A 10891-nucleotide genomic window follows, 5' to 3' on the forward strand; every position below is an offset into this window, starting at 1 on the left:
CTTATCTAAGGGAGACAGAGAAAAGAAAAGGGGCACACCCAGCGGGCTGTCCCTGTCCCCACAGAGTCCCGCCCCCCAACTTGCTGGCTCACCGCCCCATCTTCTGGCATACCCCCTCTGTCATCCATTTTTTCTGATAAGTTTCCAATTCATTCATGCTGTCATCAGCCTGAATAGAGATTTTGGTGATACGGCCCCCTTTCCTTTGTACTTTGCTGAAGTTAGTCCGAGATGAATCTAGGAAGGAGGGGGTTATGGTGGGGACTGGACCCCGAAGGAAGGGGATGGGGAGCACCGTGATAGTGTGGTGAGACTCTCTGGAAGGCCTCTGACAGCGTCACTGCCACTGTGACATAGGCCGCCATTTGCTAGCAGGCCAGTAATTGCTGAACACCTACTCTGTGCCGGGTCCCAAGGACGCAACGGTGAGCTAAACAGACAGGGCCTTTACCCTTCTAAGGGATTTCCAGTGTGGGGACACTGACAATGGACAAGCACCACTGGGGCGCCCAGCCGGCTCAGTAGCAAGAGCGTGCGACTCTTGATCTCAGGGTCCTGAGTTCAAGCCCCAAGTTGGGAATAAGAGATGACAGAAACATTTAAAAATAAATAAATAAAATAAGCACCCCAAAAATGAACATACAACCACAAACTTGGTGTTTTTGTAAGGTTTTCTTTTTCTTTTCTTTTTTTTTAAAATCTTTTATTTATTTTTTTTAAAGATTTTACTTTATTTATTTGACAGACAGAGACCGCAAGTAGGCGGAGAGGCAGGCAGAGAGAAAGAGGGGGAAGCAGGCTCCCCGCTGACCAGAGAGCCCGATGTGGGGCTCGATCCCAGGACCCTGAGATCATGACCTGAGCCGAAGGCAGAGGCTTTAACCCACTGAGCCACCCAGGCGCCCCTTCTTTTCTTTTTTTTTAAAGATTTTATTTATTTTTTTCACAGACAGAGATCACCAGTAGGCAGAGAGGCAGGCAGAGAGAGAGAGGGAAGCAGGCTCCCTGCTGAGCAGAGAGCCTGATGCGGGGCTTTATCCCAGGACCCTGGGATCATCCTGGGATCATCCTGGGATCATCCTGGGATCATGACCCGAGCCGAAGGCAGAGGCTTAAATTAACCCATTGAACCACCCAGGCGCCCCCTAAGGTTATCTTTTTTTAAGAGGAAGAGCGCTCTTGCGTGTGTGTGTGTGTGTGTGTGTGTGTGTGTGTGTGTGTGTGTAGGGGCAGAGGGAGAGACTCTCAAGTCGTTTCCCTGCTGAGCCCTGAGCCAGGGCTGGAAGCAGGGATCTGTGATCTTACAACTCTGAGACCCGGGCCTGAGCCACCAGGTGTGCCCACAAGCACAAGCTTTGTAAGTGCTGTTAAGGACTTGACCGGGGCGCAGAACAGCCGAGCCACCTGGGAGAGGAGACAGACACGTATTGTAGATGAGGTGGTTTGGGAAGGCCTCTGACATGGGGTCGTATTTCAGCTGAAACTGGGAGGACGAGAAGGATCTAGTGGGGACAACTTGAAGCGAGCAGTTTTCTGTGGGGCTGGGGGTCTACCTGTGGCGTCTCTGAGGAAGGAAAAGGCCCTGTGCGGCAGAGAGAGAAGGCTGCTCTGAGCCGGGTGCCTGCCCGGAGGAGGCGGCAGGCTCCGGGCCCACGGGGGCACGGTCCCTGTGAGGCTGGAGACAGGAAGCAGGAACTTGGAGGGCACCAGGTTCAGCCAGCGGACTGACAAGACCCCGCACATGCTCTAGATCCCTCCAACTGGCGGGTGGGGATCACAGAGCAGTAGCGAGACCGGAGGCTGTAGGAGTGATCTAGGCGGGAGGCGACAGCCTAACGGCAGCAGTAGGCACAGTGAGAAGGAGACAGATCTGAGGTGTCTCTGGAGAAGGGCGCAGAGGGCAGAGGGACAGATGCGGGGAGCGGAGGAGGGAGGCTCCCATCCCCTGAAGGAGGGCGCTGACAGGTCTGGTGTGAGCAGCTGCGTAGATGGCGGTGCCATTTACTGAGACTGGGGGAAGGACAGGTTTGCAGGGGAAACATGCAAGGTGTCAGTTTTAGAAATGCTACGTTCGCGATGCCAATCAATCGTTAGAATCAATAGGCAGACAGTAGGACCAGTTCACCGAGCGCTTGCGGAGGGCTGGGACAGTGTTCTACATCTCCGGCACAGCTTCTCTATCACCATGACAACCGGGAAGGAAAGGGGGATTGAGAGCTGGTTTGACAGCGAAGGAGCTGAGGCTAGGAGAGTGGGCTGGGCGTGTTCTGCCACTCCAGATCCTTTCTCCACCCTTGTCCACTCTGTCTGGGGCTGGGAGGCTGAAGGGCTTGCCTGGGGCCTTCCGCCGGGCTTGGCCAGGGGCACCAACAGAAGCCGAGACAAGAGGAGAGGAAGGCTGGGGATTTCCCTCTCCTTCCAGCCAGGTTGTTGGAGTTCACAGCTCCTGCCGGGGACCCTCTCCAGATTCTAGGACACATTCTCTCCCCATGCTCTGGGCTCCTAAAGGTGGTACTAAGCCCGCTGTTATGTAATGCTGCACCCCTGGGGGTTTAGCAGCATCTGTGCACACCGTGGGGTATAATCTTGTTAGGAAACATTACTCAGTGTATCTGATTTGAGCCCTCGGTTTCTGATGGAACCCTGCCTGATATACTTTGTCTGGGGCTAAAACTCTTGTGGGCAGCAGAGCTGAGAATCAGATTCAGTGTGGTTGCTAGGGCTGAGCTGTAACCACTAAACTCCATCCAGACCCTCAGACTCTGAGTGGAACAGAAAGAGGTTAGATAGCAGGAAAGACTTACAAGAGGGAATGAGCCCGGGATCCTAGGCTCTGTTTATAGAAGACAGAACAAATAAAGATAGTTGAAAGATGTAACCAGAGGGAATGTAATGACTTTAGGGATTGGGGAATTAGGCCTTGTGCTTGGGGCTTGGGGAGGGACATGGGATATTTAAGGTTGGCCTCGGGATTTCAATCTCACTCAAAGGCTTTTCGGGAGGACCAGAATCCCAGAGATCCAAGCCCAGAGGAGCTAACGGGCAGTGCGGTTGGTGCCCCAAAGCAGCCCCTGTCCTATCCAAAGTTTTGACCTGAAATGAGGTCAAAGAGAAGCCCTGGGGCTGACCCTGGTCCACAGTGACCACACCACGTGAGGGGTGTTCTGCACTTTGTTCCAGGGTCAAGCAACCCCGAGCAGGTGGCCCGTGGGTGACAAAGCTGGAGGGACAGCAGGCCTACAGGATCCAGGCCTCAGGTTCGTGTCACGAGAGCCCCCGCAGCCTTCGGCGCGCACAGAGCGGCCCCACGGCGCCAGACGCACGCAGCCGCGCGCTTGCATGCGTTCTCGGCTCGTGCCCTGCCCCGCGCGGGGTTCCGAGAGCCGGACGCGCCCGACGGGGCAGAGATAGGCCTGCTGCCCTTAGGGTTCGAGAAGTGCGCGTTTGGGGCGCAGTGGGGACAGGAGGAGGGGAGGGTTGTGGGTGACGGAGGAGCTCCCAGGGTGCTTTCACGGAGGCCGCGCCAGAGCTGAAGGGAGGCAGGGGTGGACTGGCCAGCGCTGGCACACGCGCGCACGCGCACACGCACGCCCTACCGGGACACACGGACACATGGACACACGCCAGCGGCGGCCGCCGCGCCTCGCGCACGACAGCGGCTGGCCTGCAGGGGGCGCCCGAGAGCCGCCCCAGGGGCGCCGCGCGCGCCCCGCCCCCGGCCCCGCCCGCCCCTGCGCGCCCAGGCCCCCAGCTTCCCGCCGCGCGGCGCTGGGCCGGCGGTCTTGGGGGTGCGAGGGCCGTGCGTCTGGCCGCTCGCCTCCGGCCGCCCCGCCCGCGGCCCCGTGCTGGGGGTGGCCCTGCGTGGCGCTTCCAGCAGGTCCCTGGACTTTGTGCGCGCGCCCTCTCGGTGATTTGCGCGGACACTTGCGCAATATGCAAGCCTCAGAGGTGCAGCCGCTCCACGCCCCCCCCCCCCCCAGCTACCGAGGTGCCTGCGTCTTCTCTCGGAACCGGACCACGCAGTCACAAACAATATATGCCCCCTTTTAAAAATATAGGAACATTTTACTTTGTTTTATTTTTATTATTTTTGTTTATTTGACGGAGATCACAAGTAGGCAGAGAGGGGGGAGCAGGCTCCCCGCTGAGCGGAGAGCCCGACGCGGGGCTCGATCCCAGGACCCTGAGATCATGACCCGAGCCAAGGCAGAGGCTTAACCCACTGAGCCACCCAGGCGCCCCTATTTATTACTATTATTTTTAGTAATCCCTGTGTCCGATGTGGGGCTCAAACTCACAGCCCCATGGAGATCAAAGGCCGCCTGCTGTACTGAGTGAGGCGTCAGGGCTTCCGGAAGCTTCCGCGTCAATGCAGGTGGTAGCTGGGTACAGAACACCGCATTCTGTGCCCCCCTCAACCCCCCCCACTCCCCCCCCCCCGCCCGCCGTGGGCTTCTCGCATAGGAAGGGAGGCCTTCCTTTGGGGCACCATTTGGATTCCCTGACATCCGCGGTGGGAACTCTCACTTGCAGGGAGGAAGCTGCCCGGAGTCAGGGCCCAGGTCTCTTCTGGTGTTTTGAAAAATTGTAGTAAAATATCCGTAAGAAGAAACGGACTGTTTACCAGTTTTAGGCATTCGGTTGAGTGGCCTCCAGTACATTCACCATGTTGGGCGACCAGCAATAGTAGTTCCAACACGGTTCTCACCAACTCAACCAGAAACTCCGTCCCTGTCCAGCATGAAGTCCCGGCGCCCACCCCCCCACCCCCCCCCAGGCCCCAGTGACTGCCATTCTGTCTTCTGTGTCCGTGGATTTGCGGACTCTGGGGACCTTGTGGGAGTGGAGTCGCTCGCTGTCTGCTCGTGACTTGCTTATTCCGCTCAGCGTGTTTCCGCGGCTCCTCGGGACTGCAGCGTCTCTCCAGACATCCTTTCTTTTTCAGACTGAATAATGCTCCATTGTGTCCCGGCCACACCTTGTTTATCCCTCTGTCTGGGAACCGGTCCTCTGGCTGTCTCCACCTTCTGGCTGTGGTGAATGGTGCTGCATGGACAGGTGTGTGGGCCCATGGAACCTTCTGGAAAGGCCCGCTGCCCTCCCCGCAGCTCTGGTCTTGCCTGTGGGGCCGGGCAGGCAGCTCCACCCTAGTGAGAAGAGAGACGGTGGGAGAGCCCGACACGGGGACAGGGTCTGGAGAGGGGGGTAGAGGGCGCAAACCTGGCCCGTGGCTTGACCCCCACCAGTGTTCCCTCCTCACGCAGAGAGCAGGCTGAAGACCTCAGGAGGCTCCTTCCCGGCCCTCCTCCACGAATCCAGTCATGCTGGCCCTGGTGACGTGGGAAACAAAAGGCAGAAGAAAAATTATTAAATCTCACTGCCCACGGCCCGTTGACAAGGCCTTGAAACAGGCAGAGTGACCTTCCTCCAGGGACTCAGCTGCCTTGTGCTGAACTTTGCCGAGGGCAAAGGCGACCTTAGCCCAACTGCCCGGACCTTGTAAGTCCGCGGTAACGTAACAGAGATTCCTCTGGAAACCTCCTTTACCGCTCCCGGCCAAACCCTCCCTAACCCTCTCCCAGCTCGGACGTAGGCAATGGGCCGCCCCTTACAGCTCCCGCGCGGCTCTTTCTGCCCGCGGGGCCTGTCCCTGTGCCTTCATGAAACCACCTTTTTGCACCAAAGACGTCTCAAGAATTCTTTCTTGGCTGTGGGCTTCGAACCCTAACGGTCTTTCCTACACCGCCCCACGTTTCTCAAACAAGGAAGAGAAGCCCCGCCGGAGAGAGGGGGGCTGCTCTGAGTTCCCTCCACGAACGGAGGGCGCCGTTGCCCCTGCGGGCCCCGTGGCTCGCTCCCGTCTGCTCACTTCTGTCCGGGCACCGCTCCTGGCGAGGCCTTCCGGGACCACCCATGGACCACGGCAGGCTTCCCCTTGCTTTGCTGTCCTTCCCAGCTCAGCTTTTTTTTTTTTTTTTTTTTAAGACTTATTTATTTGACAGAGAGAGACAGCGAGAGAGGGGACACGCGCAGGGGCAGAGGGAGAGAGAGAAGCAGGCTTCCCGCCGAGCAGGGAGCCCGACACGGGGCTGGATCCCAGGACCTCATGACCGAAGCCGAAGGCAGACGCCTAATGACTGAGGTACCCCCCAGGTGCTCCCCTCACCCGGCTTTTATACACCGGACTTATTCCCTGCGCCCCCCCACCCCCCTCCTAGAAAGTCAGTTCCAGAATAGGCATTTCGTTTCTGTTGCCCACGGGTATATTCCTGGTGCCTGGTAGGGGATCAGTGAGTAACTTCGAACCGTGAGGGGCCCAGCTCTCGGGGCGACTCAGCCGGCTCCAGCCTCTCTCCGGCTCTGCAGCCCTCAGATCCGCGCCCCCATCCGGCCCCCTCTCTCCTGCGCCTCGTACTGCGGAGGCCGTTGCGTCTTCTCCCTTCCTCACCTGCACCCCGGCCCACCCCGACTCCACCCGCCCCGCCTCAACTGTTTCTGAACCGCAGGGAGACTGGGAGCCTCTCGCTACCGACAGCTCACATCGGTCACCAAAACCTGTAGATTCCAGACGTTTTCCAAACCCACGTCCGCTCCGTCGTCGCTGCTGCAGGCCAGGCCTTCAGTGCCTTTGCATGCGCGGTTCCCTGCACCTCTGCGCCCTTCCTCATCCTCTCTGTTCAACGACATTCCTGTCCAGTCCCTTAGGTCTCACTCCTCTCTCCTCACTACAGGGGCTTCTCCTGTCCTTCAGGTCAGGCAAGTGGAAGATGCTCATCGGCAGAGGCGTCCGGCTGCCTCGGGCGCAGAACATGTGACTTTTGATCTCGGGGTTGTGAGTTCAACCCCATGCTGGGTGGAGAGCGTCCTTTAAAAATAAATGAAACAAAATACTCATCGATAGCCACTAAAACCATCAAGTCTGGCACACAGAAGTGGGGCCACGGAGCGCCACTGCTCCTGGCAGGACGTAAGAGGAAGCACATGTCCTGGACGAGTTCTGGTGCTCTCGGCGCCTCCCAGCCAACCAGTCCCCAGGAAGTACAGGGAATAGAGGAATGAGTTCATCACGTGTGGATGCCGTCAGCCAGACCCAGGACTCGGGCAGTTCTAGCAGCAAAAGACCCAGTTAATCAACAATGAAACAGCATGAAAACGGGGAAGGAGCAACTGTTTGTGTAAAAACGGCTTAAGACACAGACCGACCGACCGAGTGCAGCGTGAGGCCCCAAATTGGATTCTGATCTGAACAAGCCGATCGCAAAATGCATTTTTGACACCTTCCAGGAAATCGGAACACAGGTTGGCTATTGCGTGCTATTAAGCATGTAATTCCTATTAATTACCGTTAATTTTGTGCCTTGTGTTTAAGAAAATTCCTTGTCCACTAGAGACGTGTCCTGAAGTGTCTGTGGTATTGCCGGTGGAGGCTTAGCGGAAGCCCTCCCTGCCGAGGCGGAGTGTGTGGCCGCTGTGGGGGAAAGCAGGGTCGTTTGACAGGATCGGACGGTCGCGCCCAGTGCTGCCTCGGCGCCAGCGGGGTGACAGTTCCGGGCATGTTCCTGAGAATCGTTCTCTCCTTGGGGCGCCTGGGTGGCCCCCTCAGCGGGACGTCCAGCGCTTGGCGTGTGCTCGGGTTGCCATCTCAGTGTCACGGGGTCGAGCCTGAAGGCTCTGTGCTGGCGGAGAGTCGCCCGGGATTCCCTCCCTGCCCCTCCTCCGGCTCGTGCTCTCTCTCCCCCTCTCTCTAAGATAAATAAATAAACCTTTAAGAAAAAGAGAATATTTCTCTACTTATCAAGATAAATTCCATCTAGGTTTCTTCTTGGGGCAGACCGTGTGTTCTCCTCTGGGAGGCCACGACAAAGCTGTGTTCCTGTCCTCAAGAAGCTCCAGGCGTTGGGGGCACCTGGGTGGCTCCGTGGGTTAAGCCTCTGCCTTCAGCTCAGGTCAGGATCCCAGGGTCCCGGGATCGAGCCCCGAATCGGGCTCTCTGCTCAGCGGGGAGCCTCCTTCCCCCTCTCTCTCTGCCTGCCTCTCTGCCTCCTGTGATCTCTGTCTGTCAAATAAATAAATAAAATCTAAAAAAAAAAAAATGCCTCTTCCTCTAAGAAGTTCCAGGGGATGGAGAACACAGGTGAGGGCTCGGACCCTGCCGGTGTTCTGTGATCGCCCCATGACCGGGACGAGCTCGGGAGCCCCAGGGAGCTGGAAAGGGTCACCTGACTCAGTGAGGGGGGCACTCCTAGAGGACGGCTTGTCTGGCCTCTATATCAAGAGACCACAAAACACAACCGCTCCAAGCAGACCGCGGCCTAATGGTCTGGGGACACGGCTAAGAGCCGGCCTGGCGCGTTCTCGCTGGAGTGCGGCTCTCACCATGTGAGGAAGAACGCCCAGCACAAACCCACGATATATACCATCTCCGTTCTAGGGAGGAGAAAAATGATGTTCGAAGAGTTGAGGTAATGAACCCCAAGTACACAACCAATAAGGAGTTCAACCAGAGTTTGAACCCACGATTGTTTGCCCGCAAAGGTGCGTTCTTCCCCTTAAGTGCTGGAGGCTTCTCGTGACTGGGAGAGGGGATGGCTCTGAGCTGTCGGGGACCTGGGTGTGTAGGAGGCCGTGGCCTACTGTGCTGTCTGGTGTTTCCCACTGAGGATTGGGTCTGGTGTAGGAGAGCCCAGGGGCTCTCATCCTCGCCAGGCTGGGTCTAGACCATCCCAGACTCGCTGTGTCCCATAGCGAAGGTCACTTCTAGGAGGTCCCAGGCTGGGAATGAGGAAGTGAGAGTGCTTTAGTTCTGGGACACACAGCCTCCCCCACAGCAAACCCTCTCTTCTTTGACTCCCTCTCCCCATTTCCTTAACCTGGAGTTTGCAAAGAGAGTGGATTAAGAATTCCTTGGGGGGCGCCTGGGTGGCTCAGTCGGTTAAGTGTCTGCCTTTGGCTCAGGTCATGATCCCAGGATCCTGGGATTGGGGATGGAATCCCTCATCCGGCTCCCTGCTCGGTGAGCCTGCTTCTCCCTGTCTCTCTGGCTGCTGCTCCCCCTGCTGTACTCTCTCTTTCTCTCTCTCTGTCAAATAAATAAATAAAATCTTTTAAAAAAATAATTCTTTGGATTTAAGCAGACTTGAGTATTTATTAAGACTTTTCTGGGGTGCCTGGGTGGCTCAGTGGGTTAAGCCTCTGCCTTCAGCTCAGGTCACGATCCCAGGGTCCTGGGATCGAGCCCCGCATCGGGCTCTCTGCTCAGCGGGAAGCCTGCTTCCCCCTCTCCCTCTGCCAGCCTCTCTGCCTGCTTGTGATCTCTGTCAAATAAATAAATAAAATATTAAAATAAAAACAGACTTTCCCCCCACTTTGCCACTTTTGACCCTTGACTCAACTCTATAAATTAGATAGGATGCACATTTATACTTTGATTCATTAAAAGTACACCGGCTCAGAGAGGTCCTGTGGGTTCCTGAAAGTTCGCCCAGCGGGTCCGGTGGAGCCAAGGCTTGAGCCCAGCGCATTTAAGGCAGGGGAGTTCCACTTCAGCTGGGCGAGGAGCGGGCAGGACCCAGGCTGGAAGCAGCCTCCCTTCCCAGCCGCTTTCAGTCGCTCTTCCCCCTGAGCGCAAGCCAGTGACCTGCCTCCCTCGGACCGCAGGGGACAAGCCGGGGGGACAATAGACCTGCAAGAAGCGCTCCTCCCAGCGTTCTCCGAGCCCCTGACACCCATTACTCGGTAGCCCGGCTCCTTCCTGCAGCACCCTCAGCTTCCACGCCAGGTCTGCGTCCTCCTTCCTGGAGGGTCATTTCTCTCCGGACTGCTTTGGCTTCCCACCACTCCTCTGCCCATCTCAGGGTCCGTATCCTTTGTTCGTTTGTCCCCCACCCTGCCCCGCCCCTTGCGCGGTCACCTGTGGGAAGCGGGGAGCCCCGACCCAGGGTGGCCTTGGCGGAGGATGGCCAGGGAAGGAAGAGGTGGGTGTGGGGGAAGAATCCACGGGCTTCTCAGAGGGGAGATGTGCAGGATTACAGGCCCGCGAAGTCCATTCTGGGTGTGGCTGGCTGAGCCCTGGCGTGTAATTTACTGTGTGTGATGACGTTTTCTGGACCTCCCTCTAGTTCTCCAGGGAAGCACATGATTTTCAGTTGTGTTTTTTCAAGATTTTATTTATTTGACAGAGAGAGAGAGATCACAACTAGGCAGAGAGGCAGGCAGAGAGACGGGGCAGGAGCAGGGGAAGCAGGCTCCCAACGAGCAGGGAGCCCGATGCTGGGCTCCACCCCAGGACCCTGAGATCATGACCTGAGCTGAAGGCAGAGGCTTAACCCACTGAGCCACCCAGGTGCCCCAGTTTTTAGAAGACTTTATTTATTTGACAGAGAGACACAGAGAGAGCAAGCCTGAGCAGAGGGGAGGGCACAGGGAGAGGGGGAGGCAGACTCCCTGCTGAGCAGGGATCCAACTCAAGGGCCTCCGTCCCTGGGCCCTGACCTGAGCCTAAGGCAGATGCTTAACCCACTGAGCCACCCAGGTGCCCCCCCCCCCATTCTGTACACTCTCTTTTCACTCTCTTGACAGTGTCCTTTGGTGCACAAAAGTTTTCAATTTTGATGAAGTTCAGATTACCTTTTGCCATTTATGCCTTTGGTGTCTTATTTAAGAATCCATCACTAGGGGTGCTTGGCTGGCTCAGATGGTGAAGCCTGTGTCTCTGGATCTCAGGGTTGTGAGTTTGAGCCCCATGTTGGGTGGTAGGGATTACCTAAAAAAATTTTTTTTTTAAGATTTTATTTATTTGTCAGAGAGAGAGTGAGCGAGCACAAGCAGGTGAGCAGGAGAGGGAGAAGCAAGCTCCCCGCTGAGCAAGGAGCCTGATGTGCGACTTGCTCCC

At 57.0% G+C, this 10891-nt stretch overlaps 1 long non-coding RNA gene across 2 annotated transcripts; it reads left to right on the forward strand.

The window, feature by feature from the left end:
* Positions 1-3180: 3180 nt before the first annotated feature.
* LOC308355858 lies at positions 3181-8061 on the forward strand. Of its 2 annotated transcripts, none has more exons than XR_013968021.1 (5): positions 3181-3257; positions 4946-5058; positions 6003-6142; positions 6732-7299; positions 7389-8061. It is a non-coding gene; the product is annotated as an uncharacterized lncRNA (long non-coding RNA). The 2 variants fall into 2 exon arrangements; XR_013968022.1 differs by lacking the exon at positions 7389-8061 and adding an exon at positions 5265-5499 and having other exon boundaries at positions 6732-7385.
* The last annotated feature ends 2830 nt before the right edge of the window (positions 8062-10891 follow it).

Source organism: Martes martes (assembly GCF_963455335.1).
Source record: "Martes martes genome assembly, chromosome: 15".
In the NCBI taxonomy this organism is placed as follows: domain Eukaryota; kingdom Metazoa; phylum Chordata; class Mammalia; order Carnivora; family Mustelidae; genus Martes; species Martes martes.